At 40.0% G+C, this 22,757-nt stretch overlaps 2 protein-coding genes across 3 annotated transcripts in view; one reads left to right on the top strand and one right to left on the bottom strand.

Moving 5' to 3' along the window:
• CDC25C (cell division cycle 25C) overlaps positions 1 to 22,757 on the top strand; it is a 391,961-nt gene that overhangs the window by 107,678 nt on the left and 261,526 nt on the right. The gene's annotated exons all lie outside the window — the stretch shown is intronic.
• DAG1 (dystroglycan 1) overlaps positions 1 to 22,757 on the bottom strand; it is a 64,200-nt gene that overhangs the window by 40,663 nt on the left and 780 nt on the right. The gene's annotated exons all lie outside the window — the stretch shown is intronic.

Below are 22,757 nucleotides of genomic sequence, written 5' to 3'. Positions count from 1 at the left end.
CTCAAAAAAGTATGAGTTGCTCCTCGAAGTCAAGTCGCAAGTGTATTAACGGTGTTAAGAAAAAGGAAACAAACTTGCAAGACGTTTCCGTCTTGCGAAGCAAGCCCATAGGGAAAATCGTCTTGCGAAGCAGCTAAAAAAATAAAAAACCCTTTCGTCTAGCGAGTTTTTTATCTTGTGAGGCATTCGTCTTGCGAGGTACCACTGTAGTTGTGCTGTGAAGTCCACCAATTTAGTGAATTGTGCTTAGAAGTGCAGCTCTGAAACTACTGCCAACATAAAAAGTTTACCAAACTGCATATTCCACAAAGATGCATATAAAGAGTTATAAGAAGGCACACTTACACCCCTTACTTGCAGCTTCTAAGTGTAAAATGATTGCCTACTATCTCACTAATGTGGCAATAACATGCCACACCATAATACATGTACATACACACAACCTTCTTTCTTTTCTGAAATACACCCAAGTCTCTGCTACACTGTGGCCTGGACCTGAATAGGCCAATCTTTGAAGAACGGGTCATGCCTTGGAGCGTAGGTTTGGACTTAGTATTTTTATCTCTTCCAAACCTATGATTCTATAAAATATAGGGTCAGAAGTGTTGTGACCAGTTTCAAATGAGTAATCGTTTTTTTAAAAGCTTTACCCAAATCAGATATATATGGAAACACCTAAGTAAAAACAAAAACAACTACGCAAGATGTTTAGTATCCTAAACAATACTTTTCATTCTTACTTCTTGAGACCTAAATAATGCTTCAGTGGAAAAGCAGGAAACTACCATTCAAAAATTGTACTGTTAAAGGGGTTTCTGTTTTGTTTTTAGTTTCCACTTGAGAACCAGGGAAACAACAGACGGCTCACTTTAATAAAACTGGGAACAGAAGCATTTTGCAAGCTAAAATGGAAAGTTCAAATACATCAGCAAGCTCAGAAGGCAGGTTTGTCCCAAACTACAAGGAACTATTTTATTCACATACAGACTCCACGAGGTCTCCGTTTTCGTAATACATATGAGACAATGTCCTTCTGATAAGCTCTCAATTACACCAGCACTCGGAAAATATTCCCACAGGAAAACACACATTCTTAACTGCTCACTAAACAGATTAGCTAGCTAATGAGTCTATATTTTGACTATCAGTTCTGGATTAATTTCATTTTGCATTCCCACATTATGTGCTAGTTCTAATACCATACTTTTCCTAATTAGGAAACATACTTGGCACTCGAAAAAGCAACTAGTCAAAGCATTTTGCGCATGAATCCTTTTTGTTCTTTTTCTTATAGTAAGAGGGGCATCAGAACACCATTTCTGGTGCACTACAGATTTAGTCACTCAGCACTTTCTAAACATGAATACTTCCATACCTGGGATAGCTCAGTCAGTACAGCCTGAGACTCTTAATATCAGGGTCATGGGTTGAAGCCCCACATTGGGCAACATATTCCTGCATGGCAGGGGTTTGGACTAGATGACCCTCGTGGTCCCTTCCAACTCTACAATTCGATGATTCTATGAATGATGATTGGGTTTCCACAAAAGTTTGCACATTGTGACAGAGAATGAAAATCTGGACAAGGGAAAGGTAAGTGTGGGGAAATAACTTGCTTGTTCAACAGAAGCAGCAGCATGGCACAGGGATCTCCAGCGAACAGGTCAGTATTTTCCTGCAAATGCCCCAGGGATAGCACCTGCACAAGATACAGGTGTGACCACAGCTCTGGGCACACCTACAGCATCTTCAGGCCAACCACAACCTATTGCAACTATTAACTGTATTCTAGAGATGAGGCCTGCCTATATAACAGATATCAATGTAAGCGTAGAGCTTGCTCAGAGCATTATTAGTACCTCCTGTTCTATTGAAACAGAATATGAGAATAGAAAAGGCACAGAGAGAGGCCAGACTGACTCCAGAAATCTAAAATAACCATGCCAAACTGCCTGAGAGACAGTAAAAATAGTTTGGCTTTCCCTTACTTCCCAAGACATAACTTTGCAGGAAATGACTACACAGAGCGTCTCTAAATACTGAGCTTAAAAAGTAGCTATTTTAGAATATTTATCTCGAGATCTATCTGAAGAATGGCTAGCAAGTCAGAAAGCTGGCTTTTAAAATGTATCTGTTCTGGGCCAAGTTCCAAGCAGTGTCAGTTGCTGTGCTAATTTGAGATTATAACCTTATTTTAGACAACTAAACATCAAGAGAAAATCTCCCTCCAGCCTATGAACTGCTTATATATACAGGCACAAAGAGCAAAACAGCAAACCAACTGAGCAAAGCACAGAAAATTCTCATACACTAAGAAGTTCAAGAAACAATACTGCCCACCTTGCAAATGTCAGGAGGTCAAAACTAACACCCCCATTAAAATTATAAGTGATTTATGCCCCGGAAGGAATTCCTGAGCTACTAAATGAAACACATCCAATAAAAATAACATTCTTTCTACATGGTTACCATATAGCTTAAATCACATAATTATGTTTGAAGAGATTCAGAAACAACCATCCAGACCACCATGGCTGTGTTTTCTCACTAAGTGCACCAATTTCACACGGTAGTACCATAAGCCAACTTTCCCAACTCAAACATTCCTGACATTCCTATGCTGAACTGCAGCTTCAGATATTAAAACACAGAAATCAAAGAAACATTGATTTAATCAGAAATAAGGATCTATAGTGACATTTGTATTTCTTTTGATAAGTCAGTCTCCCTGACAGATTTTAAACTCTTTTCTGCATATCGTATCAAGTGAGCAATCACCACTTCATATGGCATGACTGCACCATCAGCACTAATTCTGGAATAGGATCTTCATCAAATGCCCGTTATGATGTTTTCACTGTATCCTTTGCTGGATAAATGCCAGTCTACACCACAGAGCCAAGGTTTCTCTCATAAAGGTCAGCATCCAGGTTCCCCCTTTTCATCAGCCCCAGCTAACATGACCAATAGCATGATAGGAGCTGAATTCCATCACCATCTGGAGAGCCACAGACTCAGATTTAGATGCTGCACAGAATCCTGTGGAATCTAACCTAGAAGAAGGGGTTCAGAAATAATATATTCTGGCCCTACACATCCATTTGCACCGTAAATAAGGAGATTTGCACCACTTTGAATTGACTGCAATATATTCCCTTACAGCTGTACAGTGGTACCTCTGGTTGTGAACAGGATCCGTTCCGGAGGCTCGTTCGCAACCTGAAAAGAACACAACCTGCGTCTGCGCGTCGCAGCTTCTGTGCATGTCATCATTTTGTACATCTGCGCATGTGCAAGTGGCGAAACCCGGAAGTAACCCTTTGCGGTACTTCCGGGTCGCCGCGGGATGCAACCTGAAAATGTGCAACCTGAAGCAAATGTAACATGAGGTATGACTGTAGTTTCAAACTTCTTACTTTCAGGGAACCCTTTTCACACTTCTCTTGGGCTTCTAAAAAGCACACTCCATTCACTAGGGCTGGGCGATATATAGGACTGGTTTGAAGTTCACATCATGTTAACTGTTTCATAATATCTGAGCTGGCAATATATCGTGAATCACAATGTGAGTAAGGTCTTGGCAATATCTGGTGTTCAACATTGGCAATGAGTCATAGTGAATACAAATAATCTGGGACTGCCAAACTGCTAGCAGGCAGAAGTTGCAGAAACACCTTGCCATGACCGTGGTACATGTTGTCAGTAGTGGCGACAACCTGCAAGGCCTTGTGTTGGCGACGGAAAGTGGTGGTAGTACAGTAACAGCAGTGGCCTGCAAGGCCTCACAACAGCAGTGAGAGGGAGTGCTGGCAGCGGCAGCAGACTGCGAAGCCTCGCAGGCTGCAGATTATTATGCCATGGCTGCTGCTGCCGTCTAACAGGCCTGCTGGCAGTACCAGATTATTTGTATGCACTATAACTCATCACCGTACTTTGGATTCTCCAGAATACCACCATTTGGTAGCCAAGCCCAAAACCAAAAGTCCTGTTGGGATGCATTTTGGCTTGCCTGCTGCTGAAAGTGACCATGAGGTGATTGATAATATCATCATTTATCAGTTTTAGACACTTAAGTAGTAGCAGCTGCCAGGACATTGTCCTGTTCACATTTACGTTGTTTCTTCTTTATTTCAGATATCATGATATATTGGTATATAATGATATATCACGATATTGAAAACCAGTTATTGCCCAGCCCTACCATTTACACAAGGTGCTGGTCAGGTCTGCTTGGCCTCAAAGCCCTGTGTGCACAAAATACACCTCAGATTTCTGATATTATCCATATGGAACTACAACATTCCCTGGATGTAGCTAGAAAAACAACTTATGTATTTAAGTCATCAGATGAAGAATCATCTGCTGCTCAACCTTCCACCCCACCCAAAAAAGGCCTCTGGCAGTTTTGTACCAAAGCCCAGAACTGGTTCAGTGGTTGAAACACAGCATTTTACAATAGTATTCTTCATGACTTCTCCTACAATCATCTTGTCTAATAGAATACAGATAAAGTACAGAAAATACAAACACATAAAACCCAGATTTATGGGGGGGTGTTAAAAAGAATGCTCACATTGAGGCTTAACTAGATCAATCGTCGTGCATTTTCTAATGAAGTCTATCACAAGGTAATTCTAATAAATCTTCAGTTTAAAGAAAAGAAACAAGAGATTAGAATATGGATATAATAATTGAACTGTAGAGATGTAAAAGCAAATGGAAAAATGGAAAAATTCAGAATATGACTTCCTATTCTTATCACCACTACCTTAGATCATGGAAAGATACAGCAACTGGAAAGCTCTACGAAGTAGTTTCACTTTTAGGATAATGAAATGTTTTAAAGCAGTGTCTTAAAATAATATTGTTTGAAATCAGCTATGGATCTTTCGGAACATAATGATATTGTTTGACAAATCATGGCTTAAATTGGACTGAAGAGGAGTGTTTGCATCTGTGTGCTGTCTCGTCTCTGCTTATGTGCCCTAATTCTATACTTTGGGGGTTTATTTCTTGTTTCCCATTACTTCCAAACCAGGAAAGTGACTATAATTGTTGCTCACAAAATGGGAACAAACAGTAGCTTGCAATCCTGACTTACAAACAGAGCTTGAGACACAGTCTTTCAGATTGTGTGGAAAACTGGGAAACTGTACATTAAAGAAACCCTACAAGCATTTGAGAGCAGAGGGAGTATTATAGATACAACTCTCATTCTTTGTTCAATAGCCTCTGCTTTATTGGACTGAGATTGTTTTATCTGAACTGGGCTGCTAACTGATTAGAGGAATAAATGAGTTTTGCTAGATTTCATGAATCTAATTTACTGGGATAAAATGGGATATAAATGCATAAAAATAAATAGCTACTAGTAGAGAAAGAGTAACTTTTTGGATAAACTGCAACCAGATCTGATGCCTTTTACACAAAAGCAAGTCATGCTCAGATCAAAAGGGCTTACTCCAAGCTAAATGACCACAGGAGTGCCTCCCCAGTCATTAGGAGTCTTGTTAATTTAAATTAATATCCAAATGTATTGCTGTTCCTTATAGTGATGCTTCTCTTCTGAGCTCTTTAAAAATACAAGTTTCTTCTGTTTTTGCATGACAACTCTGAACAGGTCAAGATCTTAAGAGCTACTTTAAAGTGAACCCAAAGGCTTGGACATGCCCAGTAGGATTTAACTTTTCTTCCTTTGAATGGCAGAACCTCTGCCCCCAAGCCATACCAAACACTGCTTTTAAAATTCCCCTCAGAACACGGATTCAAAAGAAGTTTCCCATGAAGCAAGGAGTTGGTCTTTTTCAAGAAAAAAGCCCAATGCCTCTTTAGCAGCACGCTGAACTAGCTGCAAGAATCTTTGGATCCAGGCCACTCCATTCTAAATCCAAACAGAACCTTCCTTTTCTGCGTGACAATATTGTTTCTATTCTATTTATTCCAGTTGGCAAGGTATGGTGCACTCTGATACTTTAGCGTACAACAGCTTAAGCTCCACTTTCAGAACTGTATATTTATAATTGTTTACATGCAGTAAAGGCACTAATACTTTTAAAGACTAACAAATGATGCAAACGCTTTTATTAAAGTTTTCTCATTTTTAAAAAAGAAAGTCTGAATAAGTAATTGACCAGAGTTTGGATATATACAGAAAGTTAAGCGGGTTGCTTATTAAGGGTGAAGGTGGGTCTCAAAAAGTTGAAGACAACTGCCTTCTGGCCAACTGCTTCTCCCCTGTGACTTAGTTGTAGACCAGTAAACTGAAGACTTGTGTTATAAAGGACAAGGGTAAAGGTAAAGGGACCCCTGACCATTAGGTCCAGTCGTGGCCGACTCTGTGGTTGTGGCGCTCATCTCGCTTTAGTGGCCGAGGGAGCCGGCGTACAGCTTCCGGGTCATGTGGCCAGCATGACTAAGCCACTTCTGGCGAAGCAGCCCACAGAAATGCCATTTACCTTCCCGCTGGAGCAGTACCTATTTATCTACTTGCACTCTGACGTGCTTTCGAACTGCTAGGTTGGCAGGAGCAGGAACCGAGCAACGGGAGCTCACCCCGTCGTGGGGATTTGAACCGCCGACCTTCTGATCAGCAAGCCCTAGGCTCTGTGGTTTAACCCACATCCCTCTCCACAGTGCCACCCGCGTCCCTCTAAGGACAAGGGTACCATCAGTTATTTGAGTACTGAACTGCACTGACGGGGATGCCCTCAAAGTACAATAATACATCCTTTGACAGCTAAGGTGATAACTGTGGCTAGTTAAGATGCGGGGGGGGGGGGGGGAGCTTGTATTATTTTAATCCAAATCATGAGATTTCAAGTCAAAAGCCCTTCCCCATAAACACTAACAGAAACGTTTCTGAAATACTAATTTGAGAATAAAAGCCCAGAGATTAGTTTGCAAAGACCAAAAAGTTCCTGTACTTAATGCAAACACACTTTTGCCCCATTTTATCTTTGAGACTTATTCTTTTTCAAATACCTAGCAGGAGTTGGGGTCCCAGTATCCCATTAATGGATTAACACCCCCCACCTCAACCTGCAGCTCAATAATAATAAAATAATAGACAGTTGCTCGTAAAAACACATGTGGTTTAGACGACAGTGCCACCTGCGTCCCTTCTTCTCATATGCAAAAAATTAGGTCACAACTTATAAACTCAAAAAAACTGTACATTTAAAGCACAGCAATGGATGGAAGTCTTGTGGTGCAACTTTATGAATGAGTTTATAGTCTCAATTTAAACCAGCACGATCACTTATTATGCCTTAAGGTTCATTTGAAAATCAACTAGCTATACTTATAAGAGCCTTATTGTACTGTTCACCTTGTGAATTTCTTCTGAAATGGAAGCATCTGAAAATGTGGTTTTGTAAGACTTTCTATTATCCACTCTCAAATAGCAAGTGAAATTTAAAGCATTCCCTGAATTAAATAGCAGAAATATAAAGCAGCTCATCGAACACAATCTTTTCAGGGGTTTCAAGCTTGTTTCTCATTCTAACTTAGGCTCTGAGTCCTAGCTTGCACTTGGTTGGTTGGCATCTGTCTGTCTCAAGAGACAATGGAGTACACCTCTGGGGGTGAAGTCAAACTGCTAAGTTAGCAACACCCAAGTGACCCCACCCCGGGGAACAAAACTGTGTGGTGTGTATGGAGGTTCTGGATTGTCGTGACAACAAGACCCCCTTCTTGACCTCACAAGGAATGGAAAGCAATATGTTTAGCAATAGCTTGGGCTGCAGGAGTTGTTGAGACGTACAAGGCGCCATCCAACCGTCTCAGGGACTCCATTCCAGATATGTGTTTACTCATTATTTTCTTCTCCAGAAGATATCCCATACACCCCATGCTTACCCTGGGAGACAAGAAAACCTCAAATCAAGAGTTCCGAGACCTTTACACATTCAGATTAACATAGGCAGCTAAGAACTATTCCAACCTTACTGTTATGATGGGTTCCTCACACCAGATTTTCATAACTTCACTAGTCTGGCGAGCCCCTGAACTTCTAGAAAGAGCTCAGTTCATCAAAAAGAAATCAACTAGTTTCTTTTACAAATAACTTTGCGCAGAAAAGGAGGGATGGTTCTTCTCTTGTATGTTGCATTGTCTTAAAAAGTTATTACAAATACAAAGTTTGTTTTACACCTGGCAGAAGTTCCTTGGGTTAAGCAAATGCTCAAATGTGTTTCACAGCTTGATTCTATGCGTGCTTACTTCTGAGTTACAGTGGTACCTTGGGTTACAGATGCTTCAGGTTACGGACGCTTCAGGTTACAGACTCTGCTAACCCAGAAATAGTACCTCGGGTTAAGAACTTTGCTTCAGGATGAGAACAGAAATCACATGGTGGCGGTGCGGTGCGCTGCAGCGGGAGGCCCCATTAGCTAAAGTGGTACCTCAGGTTAAGAACAGTTTCAGGTTAAGAATGGACCTCCAGAATGAATTAAGTTCTTAACCCAAGGTACCACTGTACAGAGTTTGATGATGCTCACTCCCATGTTAAGTATGCACAGGATTGCAATCCTACAAACATGCGAAATGTCAAGAGATCACAGTTGGGGGAAATCTGTAAATTTCAAAATCTGGTGTCAGGCAATAATTTTATTAGGACCAAAGTGCCACAAAATAACAAGCAAAGCTTCTGAGTTCACAGAACTCTTCGTATTACACCTGAAACGCATATTTCCACCACCCTCTTGGGGCCACTGAGAACTCAAAATGACAAAAGCCTGTTTCCTAATGAATCCTGAATAGAAAATAAAGACCACATATAGTTTTCCAAATCCTGTTTCAGTGCTCTAGCTTGAAAAACTGTCCTTGAGACTGACTCTAGCTAATAAACACTCATGCCACATGACTCTTACCTGACATTCCTTACTAACGTTTGTAATAATTTATTGAACAGTTCATCAGAATAAGCCTCTACTGGGCAAAACTCTGACCCTCCTACATCTGAGGGTTTGCACCAAAAAAGGTAACCTTTTTAAAAAAAAAAAAGTGCTTTAAAAAAATGTATGGGTTATACCCAAGTTACACAAATAAAAATCTGCTCATTCAGTTGAGCTTTACCAGACCCTTGTCCACAGTACAAGCTGCTGTTACTCCAAGGAAAGTGCTGGGATATGCAGAGGGCAGCTGCAGAGAGGAAGAAGGAAACTGACAAAAGCAAAGCATTGGCAGTAATGGGAAGAACAGAGGAAGAAAGTCCTCTTCTCATGTAGACTTACACTCATGCAGTTTGGGATGTAACCCATGTTATTTACTATGGAGGGAAAGACCAAAAATTGGAAAGGAAAAAGTAAAGAATGTCATGTGTTCGTTAATTAAGATAAACCTGAATTACTATATATTTCACTTCATTTTTATGAAACAGATACTGTTTTTAAAATGTGTATTGTATGGCTGTAATTTTATGGCAGGATTAGTCTTCACAGCCGGCCAGCAGCAAAACATGGTTGGAAACCAAAGCCAGACAGAAATTTGTGGCTACCTGTGAATGTAGCATTATCATGAGTACATAGTGTGACTAGGCATCAAAATTAGTTTCCAGATGCCCCAGAGATTGCACAATAAGAATGTATACGGACTAATACTCAAAGATTTTGGTTTGAGAGAATAATGAGCTGTACACCTTTGCTCGGGGATCCCATTGTGCTGGGGCTATACTGTTTGAAGCATAATGAGCTGTAAAGCAACACTCTCATTTCAAGAATCACTCGTCTCATTTTGTTCTGACCTGGTCTCTTTTCACAATTCACCAGATGTATTTTCAAGAAGAAAAATCATGTTTTGAAGACACATTGACATGTTTTATTACTCAAGAAGAACTCAGAGGCCAAATTAGTCCTTATGTCAGGAATGCATGCCTGTCAAGAAGTGTGTGTAATACCTAATGATTTAACTAGATAATGGACAGTGGTTGATAACAGTGCCCTCAATATCTGCTTGCCCTATTTCTTTGTTCAAACTTGTGTTGTAGCCCCTACATTCTTCCTGGGAACAACATGTTTTCGGTCAAGAGCAGGGCAAATACACCACAATAACAAGGGGATTTTATCATCTGCTTAGGGTCTGGTAGTTTTGGCAGCTGCTGCCCAGCTAGTTCAAAACCACAGTTAACTCATATGACAGGCTGACAGGAAATCAGAAGAACAACAAAAAAAAAAGTTCTGTCAGGACAAAAATAAGAACAGAAATTTATAGTATATTGGAAAGTTAGGAAGGACTTTCAGCAAAGAGCTTCAGTGGAGAAGCCACCATAGCTATTACTATGCATAACAGAAAAAGTCTATTCTCTTAACTTGCTACTTAGGACATGCTTCTATATTAGTGTGCCAAAATACTGCTATGTCCATCTTACAGCTGCCTGAGTTTCTGATTCAGTGCTATGGCAAACAGAAGTGCTCTTGGGAGAAAGTTTATCTTCCACTCCCAGGACATTACCACCAAACCAAGCCAGTCACCCATGCAAAATGGGTCAGTCCAGCAACCATCCCCAGCAGCCGCAAGCCTGGGAGGGAACAAACACACCTTGAACATCCTGCAAAAGAGGGTGATGAGGACTAGATTTTGTCTAATCTCCAAATAAAAATACGCAGCTGTGCCTCAAGTTGGCAGCTGTATCAAGCAACCATACAACTGAACCTGAAACCTCAGCTGCCAGAGACACAAAAAAGCATTTTCAGATTGTAAGCTCCTTGTGGCAGAACTTGTCTGCTGTAAACCATCAAGAGTACTGATTTTATAAAAGTAACAATAAAACTACTACTGCTACTAATACCACCATCAGAACTCCCATAGTTTAGTATTCCATAAATAAACCTTGCAGACATGTTCCCTAGTTATTGGCCCACAAAAAATGTTTACTAGTCTGCCTGTCCACAGTATACCATTTCTAGCACATCTATAGACTAAAAGAGTCAGCTACCTGCTTCCAATATTCAAAAGCTTTCTTGCCTGGTGATTCCGGGTAATCTGGTGGAGCAATTACAAACCTGATATAAATGCATTTTCAGTAATCTAACCAAAGCTGCCTTTTCCAAATTGGCAGAGATTAGGCCAGAACTGAAAGGTCAACTGATCCATTTACATGAATGAAGAAAATTGGTATTGCACAAAATGTTTGCTTGGAAGATTAGGAAAATAGATAACTGATGTTTGTTCATTCAACCCTGTGGCAACTAAGGGATTGGAAGTGACACAAAAAACAAAATAATTGGAAAACAATTGGTCTATCAAGACCATTTTGTTTGTTATGGCTAAGCTATGGAATAAATATTGCTTGGCAATCCCTGCTAAAACCATTAAAAAAAACTTTTAAAGACTAAATTACATTCAAAAGGTTATTCAGATTATAACTTGCAGAATGAATGCCATATCATAAAGATGATAATTAAGTGGCAATAAATACTATCCAAGTCATCAAGGTAACAAAGTTAAAGGTTATTGGAACTGAGTACTTTCTTCTCATCTTCAATTTCTAATTTTGGAGAAAATAAAAAATCTCAGATGAATATTCTTGAAAAATATGAATTTGATCCTCAGTAGATTCAGTGATTGCTTAAGTACTAGAGGGGTCTAACAATGGATAGTTTTTGTTAAGCCCTTCAGAATCTCCCAGCAGGTCTTCAAGAAAGTTTCAGTCTAGCAGCAGAGTAACTTTCAAAGTCACGGTAATAAGGCTAATTCCTTTCCAGTGAGTGGGTGGAAAGGGGTGGAGGGCTGGGGGAGGACTGTAAATGGAATAATTGTTTGCCTATGAATGTACTTTGCAAATCAGTTCAGTCTTCACATTGCTTCAAAGCCACAAGACATTAGCCTGATTGTAAACACTTTGATCTGATCCTCACCCTCTCCCCAAGTTTTCATCACCTCAGTTAGGGCAAGGTGCCCCAAAGGAGAAAGTATTTATTGACCATTGTGGCTTCTCTACATCTAGGTATCAGCCACAACAATTTAAAATTGCTATTATGCATTCGAATCTCCTAATGAGTGTGGGATCAGCCGCAAAGAGCCAAGCCACCAATGGAGGAGGGTAATAAGACCTAAGAACCATTATTTAAAGAACTACCGTATTTTTCGCTCTATAAGACGCACCAGATCACAAGACGCACCTAGTTTTTGGCGGAGGAAAACAAGAAAAAAATATTCTGAATCTCAGAAGCCAGAACAGCAAGAGGGATCCCTGCACAGTGAAAGCAGCAATCCCTCTTGCTGTTCTGGCTTCTGTGATAGCTGTGCAGCCTGCATTCGCTCCTTAAGACGCACATTTCCCTTTACCTTTTAGGAGAGAAAAAGTGAGTCTTATAGAGCAAAAAATACGGTACTTTGTGAAGTCTTTCATGATTGAACTAAGATTTGAGCCTGCATGATGAAACTCCATGTCCAAAACAACATATACCCTAATCAAGCTCAAGTTTCATCCAGGAGACAGTGAAAAAGGACAAGGGAATCAACACAAATTTAATAAGCTTGTTTAAGTTCTATTTTAATTTCTCTGAAGTTCTTCCTTTTTATCTCATTGCATTCTGGGCTTTTTTCTAGAAAAAGAGGTGCCGTACCTTGTTGAGGTTTCTAAGGGGGAGCACCCACCCAAAGTTGTTTTGCACAAACAATATTGTTTCTAATTTTAAAATATTTAATTTTAATTTTATTTTTAATATTCTAAAAGGGTACAGGTCCAGAGCACATGAAACTCATCTGAATGCTTCGTCGCATAAAAACAAGTTAAGGAGAAAACTAAGCATGTCTCTCCCCCCCCCCCGACATACTAGCTTTCCAAAACCAGGAAGCTCCATCATAGGAGGATGATTAAAACATGCACTTCTCCATACAGTTTGAAGTAACAAACTCCAATAAAAACTACATTCATTTTGAGAACATCAAATTCAGAATTTACATGTAGCAGGTATTGATCATAGGGCCTAAAATTACAGGAGGTGGAAGTAAGAGGCTTTGGGAACAAAGCCCAATAACTTAAAAAATAATCTAATCTGTTCCCCAGTAGAAGCCAAGCAGTTCTGACCACCTCAGAACTTTGCAATGAGGAGTGCCTTTAAAAGGATACTACATACAATTGCAATTATGTGTCCAAGTGTTAAGGAGAAAATGTAAAGAAATTCATTAGGCCTGATCAATTTCTGTAAAGATGCATAATAAGAAAGCACAAAAATATTGTTGTTATGAGCGCAAAATTTAAGCAAACAACTAGCACAAGCAAAAACCTACTCAGGAATAACTAACCTGTAACTGTGTGAAATGTGGGGCTTGCAAGCATGCACACCCTGCCTGCTCCATCCCCCAATTTTTCCATGTACAGCAGCAGGGTATGAAAGGACCTTGCAAGCATGTTTGCTTGAACACACTTACAAGCCTTCCCGCCAGCAGGAGCCCTGTGAGATTAGGGTTGCCAACTGCAGGGAGACTTATAAGTGTATTCAAGTGTGGCATGAGGTCTTGCCACTAAAAATAGCAAGGTTGGGGCAGAACGCTAAAAAATCCTGTGTCTCTCACACAGTTACAGATTAATAATTCCTGAACAGGACAAGTTTTAGTACTAATTTGATAAAAAGGCACCCAATAATTCAATTTGAGGTACCCCAGACAAGTTTCTTAGAGGACAGCTAGGCTGAGTAGTGCAGGGGTAGGCAACCTAAGGCCCAATCGCCTTCACAATCCAGCCTGCGGACAGTCTGGGAATCAGCGTGTTTTTACATGAGTAGAATGTGCCCTTTTATTTAAAATGCATCTCTGGGTTATTTGTGGGGCATAGGAATTCGTTAATCCCCCCCCCCCGGAAAATATAGTCTGGCCCACCACATGGTCTGAGGGACGGTGGACCGGCTCACGGCTGAAAAAGGTTGCTGACCCCTGGAGTAGTGTGCCTGGATGCAATGTGCTAATCTTTAACAGGACAGGTAGATTCATGAGAACCACATTTGCAACTTCCTTATTCTGATGGTTGGAACGATTCTGTTTCTCACAATCAAATTAAATGATGGACAAGTCCATGACCACCGCAAGCCTCTTTAACTGTTTCCTCCACTTTGACCTGTCCTAAACAGTCCTTCAAGGCATCAGAAACAATTATATCATCTCTTTGTTTTTTTAAAAAGTTTTAAAATCTGCTCTCGGGAACTAGTAACTTTGACTCAGACATTTAGCTACTATTAAAAGAAACTATTAAATATCATGAAAGAAACATACAGAGCCAGCAGTAAAGACAGCAGCATGTGAGACATCCAACATGAATCCAAGCCTATCTCACTGTAACATGTCACATGACATTCCATTCCAAGTACAAGTGCATTGGAAGCAGATATACGTCCTATAGCTTAGTTTTAAAAAGTCTTCTCTGCAGAAAATTTTATTGATCTATAAAACTTCTCTATTTCTAAGATATGAAAATTTAAGCCAAGGGAGGAAAAAGAGCTCAGTTGTCTGCAGCAGAACTCTAGAGACTGGGAAAGGATTAACCAGCTTTGACTCTGTCCTATTTTAGGATGCCTACTTGAAGTATCTCCTGAACTAAATGACTAAACAAGGCCCCCCAATCAGAAAACTAACTGGAATTGTGAATAAGAATAAAATGATAGTTCCTGGGCAGGAACAATCGAACTTTTTTGAGGCTGTAAAATCTCATGTCATACTGTACACAGCTGTTACAGCACCAGCAACAAGAAGCCAAGACCAAACCAAAAGTTTCATTTTAAGTCCAGTGGGAAATTGCTAACACGAAGACCATTCAGATATATTATGCTGCATGCACAGAAGTAGAAGTTCTATCCATTCTACTTCTTCCGTGGCAGGTTCCCAAGTCTCATCCCTCCGTACTGCAGGAGCTTAAGAGTCTGGCACAGCAAACTCTCTTCTAGCTGAGTGTTACAGAGGGAAACAGTATGCATATGGAAGTTTACAATAGCCTAGGAGACACTGATATAGTCCAGATGGAGCTCTAAATCCTATTGAGTTCAATATGTGCATAGGATTATGTCTTATAAGACACTCAAACTTGGGATATCCTCTGTGAATCTTCACTGCATAGTTCTGATGGCATTATTTCAACAGACATGTATGACATTGGGGACATCCCCCACAATTGTAAGGACAACCTCTCAGCTAAATGTATCCACACAAATACATGGTACAAAGGTGAGAATTTGTTCTTTTTCAGGCAGGTTCTACCCTGATGACAGAAACTAAGGGGCTGAATAGGTACATGTTCTGCACGTAGAAAGACAACCAGTTCACTGGGAACTGACTTATATGCATTTGAAAATTGGTTTTGACCTATTGGCATGCCTCACTTCTGTTTTTTCCATGCAACAATTCTTCCGCTCAATGAGTGAAGTTCTGAATTTTCAATGTAGGTTGCAGGGATTATGCATTCAAATAAAATGATTTCAACATAAACTGATTTTCTACTTCAATGTCCCCAAAGCAGCTTAGGATAAATGTAATAGGAACGTAACACATTTAAAGTTAATAAAATAAACTCCCGGAAAACAATTAAAATGGCCTAGAGAAACCAGAACAGTCTCATGTTCAGAAACCAAATACATAACAAAGATAAATTTTCTTCTGTCAAACTTCAGTAAAATAGACCTGGCTGATCTCCCTTGGAAGTTCAATTGCGCAGATACCTATCACAGAAAAAGCTACCAACGAATGACGTCAGTGGCACATACAGAGTCATAGAATTGTAGAGCTGGAAAAGACGCTGAGGGTCTAGTCCAACCCCCTGCAATGCAGGAATCTCAACTGAAGTATCCATGGCAGATGGTCATCCTCTATATATTTATTTACACCTTGCCTTTTTCCCTGACAGGGACATCGTTAGTTGATTTTTAATTCACAGAAAGGGGGAAGGCATATAAGGGAGAAGATGTCCCCTAAGTGGTTCCAGGCCTTAAAAGGTCAAATACAGAACCTTAAATTATCTTTGGGGGTAGGGAGTGCTATTGGCTTAGCCTGGATACTAGCTAGGCCAACATTTACTTGGACCTTTAGAAGTTCCTGAACTACTGAGGGGAGCTCCAGCTACAGACAATCTCTCAATAAAAACTAAAATTCTAAGCCCTTTGAATAATAAGTGTTGCATATTCTGGCTATAGTCCTTTCATCAAAATCTATGAAGTAAACCCTTGTAGTACTTCTCCAGAAATCTATTGGAATTCCAGAAGCTTCAGCTTTCCAAATTGGCACGCTAACCTATATTTAAGATACTACTGTGGAACAACCAATATTAAGAGTAAGCAATTCAGTATGTAAGTATGTGAGTTTCTACCAAATGTTCTCTAGTGTGACTAAGAGACAGAATACAGGAACCTAGAGAGGAGGAGGGGACATGTCTTAGACATAATTCCTTTTCCATGCACGGAACTGAACAGGTAGGAAAACTCAAACGAAAGGATACAGTATAAGCAACAAGAGGCCTGGCCTATACTGGGCCCATCCTCTTTTAGCACAAAACTAAAGATCCACATTCACTTTTAAATGAAAGAAGAGGAGGGAGCATGTCCAGTAACAAGTGAATTTTGATTTGTAAAAGGTGCTTTAAACAAGTATTGCATATAATAATAATTTTATTATTTATACCCCACCCATCTAGTTGGGTTTCCACAGAAACTGTATGTTGCTATCCTCCCCAAAATTTTCTTCCGTCCCCTCCCTTACCCCCATCTTCTTTTTTTGCCATTGCTTTAAAATTTCCAGAAACTTTACATCTCTGATTCCACCCTGTATGCATATATTATAGTGAGAGCAGCAAAAATCCTTCACCCAAACAAATGAATTGTTCTAAATATTTGTGAATTCCAGTTCTATACAGGGCTATCTAGTTTTTTGCTAGCTCCTAAATGTCTCATAGTGACCTGACCCTTGTGACTGCAAATTAAGTAGCATAAGCAGCAATGCCTTAAGTGACATGAGGAATATATAACTACTCTGAAAGCCATAGCAGGAATCCCCTCCCCCAAAACGAAATCTGTTGGAGTTTCTAAGTAAAAATTTGGGAGTATTTTAACATCACAGAATATATTGAATGATATATGAGATAGAAAACCTTACCTGCTTATTCATTTAGGTGCATCCGATCAGAACTACCTACAATTAAAATTACCGGTTTCACATACTTTTGTTATGATATTCCATTACTAAACTGTAATGAAAAGCTGCAAGTAATAATTTACACAAAATTCTGACTAATTAATAACACCTTGTCACTCTGTACACTAATGCACCAGCCAGCCCTGACAGATGCTGAAAAGCACAACCATATTCAACCTGTTCTGCATCCATTGCACTAGTTAACAATTTGCTTCCAGGTCCAATTCAAGGTACTTGTGTTAACCTTTAAAGCAGGAATTAGGAATGTCAGGCCTGGGATGAACAGTATCCCTTAAATTATGGTAATCCCTTGCCTTGCTGAACAGTATCCCTTAAATTATGGTAATGCCTTTTCCTTGCCTGGATGGAGAGCTATAGAATATGCATGTGTTTGTTTCTGTGTGTAGAATTCTCTGGCTTATGCATGGCTAAAATATATTCTATTGTACAAAGGCAATAGTGGCATCTACTGCCCTGGCCACCTTTGCCTCTGTCCCCACACTAACTAGTGGTATGCAGTGGCCAGATCACTCTGCAAAGGAATGCAGCCCTTGGGCCAAGAAAGGCTTCCTACCCCTGCTTTAAAGCCGTGCATAGCCTAGACTCACATACCTCAAAGTCTACTAGTCTGCTGAGGTGAGGTCAGTAAACAGGCTTTGTTATTTGTAGTGTCTTTGTGGCAAGTTACAACTGCAACAACTCAGAAGCACAGACCATTTCCAAACTGTGTCCTAGCAGCTATAGGTTAGAACATCTACCTCTTTGCTTTATTTTTATGAGGACAGCAAGACCTATTTCTTTAGGATGGTTTTTGGTAGAGGCCTTCCTGTAGATTTAGTTTACTACGTAACTGGATTTTGTCCTTATTAGTATCTTTAATTGCTGGTGGTAAACTGCTTTGAGCAACCAGAAAAGACATGGAGCATGTCTTGTTGACATTTAAGAACTCACAAATTTTATGGGAGGCAAGAAGCCACATTTATTACTTTATAGAAGCCACATTTATTAGTTCTCATTGATGCTTGTTCTTCTGTATGTTTTAACAATTCAAGCTTTAGTAATACTTTCCACCAACTTATTATTATTAGGTTAATTACAGAGTTTAACAAAACACCCCCACCCTATGTTACTGTCTCATCTTCTGGTGAGATGGTAGATTTCTATAGCAAATTCCATATATTTAGAAGATCTAGTTTTATATTCAAGTTATTTAAAAACTATTGGGTAGCAGGTGTAAGCCATCAACTAGAGACTTGCTAATTTTTAATTTGTTAGCAGTGGTTTTCAACCTTCAAGTCCGTGGCTCCCTTGACCAACCACGTTTTTTCTGTGGCTCCGCTGTGAGAGCCACTTACACTGGGGTTCCATTACAGGACATGTGTAAGTGGGGATTCTCCCATTCCGCCCCTGCCGCACCCTGTTCTGCCCCGGCTGGGTCCCCTGAATGTTCCTCAGAGAGAAAGAAAGAGAAGTATTGCAGGAAGATGTGGGCTGCAAGTTAATGAAAGAACATTCAGGGCTCCTTTGAACATTCCTCAAGTCTCCCCAGGGTGCCCCAGCACACTGGTTGACAACCAATGGATTAGTGTATCCTGGAACTTTGAATCTTGACACCGTCGTCTAACTACTATTTGATCTCTTTTTTCTGACACTCTCCTCAAAGATGCAACATTTTATTTTATTATATTAAGGATTAATAAGGGTTATACAGTCCAGAACACCCATGTACCAATAAAACAAAAATCCTCAACATTCAAAAATTCTGTTTTTACACTGAAGTATTTCAGTAATTCTACCATATTTTGATATTGTAGCAGTTATACACTGAGGTCAAGCACCGAGGGCCTTCTGGCGGTTCCCTCACTGCGAGAAGCAAAGCTACAGGGAACCAGGCAAAGGGCCTTTTCGGTAGTGGTGCCCATCCTGTGGAACGCCCTCCCATCAGATGTCAAAGAGATAAACAACTACCTGACATTTAGAAGACATCTGAAGGCAGCCCTGTTCAAGGAAATTTCTAATGTGTGACATTTTAATGTATTTTTAATCTTTGTTGGAAGCTGCCCAGAGTAGCTGGGGAAGCCCAGCCAGATGGGCGGGGTACAAATAATAATAATAATAATACAAATATTTTTTATCTCACGCATTACTTTGGAAAATAAAAGCCCCTACTTGGGATAAAGTCTTATGATCAACAGCTTGTCAGAGAGTGAAATACTGAACTGCATTTAGTAATCCCAGTAATTATAATGGGTGCTTGCAGAGAACTAACAATGATACTCAAAACATACCAGAACCTCCCTCTTCACATGACTTCTAGGAGGTCATGGGAAAAGTGAAAAAGTAGGACCTCACATGTATTGAGGTTTAAACTACTGAACTCAAGTATGTGTCAATCAATCTGCATTTAATAAGGAGGAGACTTGTGGAAGCTAAGGCTTCTCTCCCACGTTTACTGAAACAAAGCCAAAATATTTAGCATCAAGAATGCATTCCTGGTTCTTCACACTGGTGCCAGAGGTTCCAGCACACTGTTTAGACAAAAGGACAACTGCAGGAAGCACATGTAAGAAAAATGGAAAACAGATCAAATGGAAACATCTAGGTGTATGTGAATGGGTCCAAAGCTAACATCCCAGCATAAATAACAGCCAGGAAAGTCCCCTATAAGTGCTGTCCTGTTTCAAATTTCATTACTCCAAAATGATCTAGAGTTTCAGAACCATGTTCTCAACACACTTCAGTTGTTTTCATTCAATGTTTCGCAGAAAATAGGCATACAAACTCAAAAAACTCATTTGCAGTGGTCACAGGAGCTATGCTGATTGCCATCAGTCTGAAGTAGCACAGTAGCAAAGTAGCACAAACTTCAAGATGGGTAGGGAAGGATGCATTTTTCAGAATTAGAATTTGAGATGCCTTATGCCTTGTGAAATGGCATTACCCGACTTTGCTTCTGAATTAATATTTAGGCTATGCATCCTGAGCGGATGCAACAAGCACCTCCTCTCTCAAGGCAGGTACCGGTAATTCAGCTGCATCTCTGAACTGGGGAGTAACTGAATGCTCTACTGAAAACTAAGCAGAGACAGCAAAGAACTGCCCACCTCCAGTGGAATCCAACTGCAAGACATAAACTCAGAACAGAAGATTGTGCAGAGTTGCAACAGAAAGCCTTTACTGTTAGTGGATAAATAAAGGAGCCTAGGAGTCCAAACTAATTAATTAATCATTGCATGTTTGCAGCACAGTACTGTACCTCCACACAGTTTAACAATTAGCAAATTAGCATAAAGTGGTGTGTAGATAATGGGCATTTTTGTCAAAAGGTCCCCCCCCCCCCGTTTTGATACTATACAGGGGCCACTTTTCTTCAGAAGAGAGGAACCCACTTCCACACATTAAACTTCCCCTAAATGCTTATCCTCCTCCAGTCTGTAGGACACAAGGGTAGGAAAGTCATTACTTTTCAGCCAGCAGTGACAAACTAGAAGGCACCCATTCTGATTGCAAAAAGATTAACAACCATGGAAGCTTATGTCCTAATAAATCCATTACTCTTTAAGGTGCCACAACACTATCAGTTTTACTGCAACAGACTGCTGAGGCTTCCCCCTATGGAAGTTGTCATTTAGAATTGAGCTTTTATAGAACTGCTTCTTACTATTTTTTAATAGCACTGAATATATACTTCACTTTAAAGGCTCCCTTCAGGAAACATCACATGTCCTAGCATATCTTCAGTTTACTGTACCAGCTAATAATAAATTTCTAGTTGGTCCAGAGAGTGTCAAGCATCCATATCTGTTCTTGTATCAAATACTTAGTTATCAGAAATGTATTCAAGGACCCAAATATCTTAGAAACATGGTACAGGACTTTATCTATCTGATAATCAGCAAGTGACATATAAGTTGATATGGAAGTTGTTTACAATGTAACTTTCCACTGTGAAATATTAGTGGGAAAGAGCACAACAGCAGAAAGTCATGCTGCTCTCTCTCAAAGGGCTAATACCTAGTTTTATAGATCTAATGCATCGCATGTAAAAACACAAAGCATGTTAAAGATGGAGCAATTTCCACATTCTCAAAAAAATCTGAAGTTTCGTTAGGGTAAAAACAAGCTTCATTTTGGTCATACTACTTTCTCAAGTCATACAGGACAAAAATTATTTTGCTAGCAAATATGCATACTACCAACATTTTTTTTTGCTAGATGAATGGCACAGCTATCTCTTCTAAGGAACCTCCCTACCTCACCTTCAGTGAATTTGCTTTAGAATAGTTGATCAAGCTACCTGAAGAAGCATTTTAGAAAGAACTACATGTACAGTAGCTTAGTTTTCTAAAGTGTTTTCAGTGAAATTTAAATCAGTTATTTCCCCAGGACTCCAATCCATTAAACATCTTAACATCAAGTGGGTGTGCCCTATTTAGAGGATCAAATATACAATTCAGCACATCCAATCCCTGCAGTGATTACACAGAGGGTACTTCAGTGCACACTGGTCCCCTAACCATGGACACAGCCAGCAAAAATTACTGGGAAATGTACTGAGTGATGTAAGAAAAATGTACTGTATACTATACTGCCTTTTCTAGCCTCACTATTGCATTTCCAAATGTGCACTACAACACCAGACCAGGAAAGCTGCTGTTTTAACACGCCCTTACACGTTGCTTCTAAATATACTGAGCTTTTTTATAAGTTGTACTAGATGCCTGTACTGGATTAAGCTTTTGGAATGCAGTGCTCATTCTGCATGTGGTGGAACAGCCAGCAATTACTGGTATCATGACCGCATTACCTACAACAAGTATAATGGTTCCAAGGCATCGCTTTACAAGTCAATAGTACCTCTGGTGAATAAATTGATTTTTTAAAAAACAAACTTGCACTTAACATGTTCAGTGTCAATGATTCCTGCAGGCCTAGCTCTCCAGGATACAGACTCTAAAGCAGTCCCAGCATATAAACATGTACCTACAGAGAAGCAATGGCTCCTACTTAGCAGTTATAAAGTTTCTAGCACTTCCAGCTGTAGATATTTGGCCAAATAGTCCAGCCCACAATAACAGCACAGAATTAGGTAGCAACCTTACAAGGATTACAGAGATTGTATGTGGAACACAGATCTGAAGCATTGAGTGGCATTGCTATTACTACTATAGTTAGCATCAAGTAATTCTATCAGCTACCACTTTCTTCTCAATCAGGGAACTGTGGGTGCAGATTGAGGGCCTTAGAAATTAGCATTGCTACATTAGATTGCAGATATAATGTTGAACCATATAGCTAGATCTTTCTGAGATTCAGCATGACAGTATTATAAAAAGGGAGCTCCTGAAACAGAGAACACTTAGCCTAGGCCTTACAGCAGCTTGCTCGTCCAACACAAACTAACAGAGAACTCATTCCTCAACATGGCAGGCAACTGCAGTTTTTTTAATGAAAGGGGGCCTGCAACACTCCCAAAATGGCAAAGGCACGGCAGCAATCTTCTAGCAGGACCTCAAAGATTTCCCTACCCGTTATAGATGGCCCAGTTTCCCAGTCTCAACAAAACATCATGGTACCCCAAGGCCACTCGTTCCTACCCTACCGCCTAGCAATCCAGAGACCCTTCAATCGCAACCCAGTATCGC

The sequence above is a fragment of the Podarcis pityusensis genome (genome assembly GCF_964106645.2).
Source record: "Podarcis pityusensis genome assembly, chromosome: 2".
NCBI lineage: Eukaryota > Metazoa > Chordata > Lepidosauria > Squamata > Lacertidae > Podarcis > Podarcis pityusensis.
This window is presented reverse-complemented; position numbering and strand designations above follow the sequence as displayed.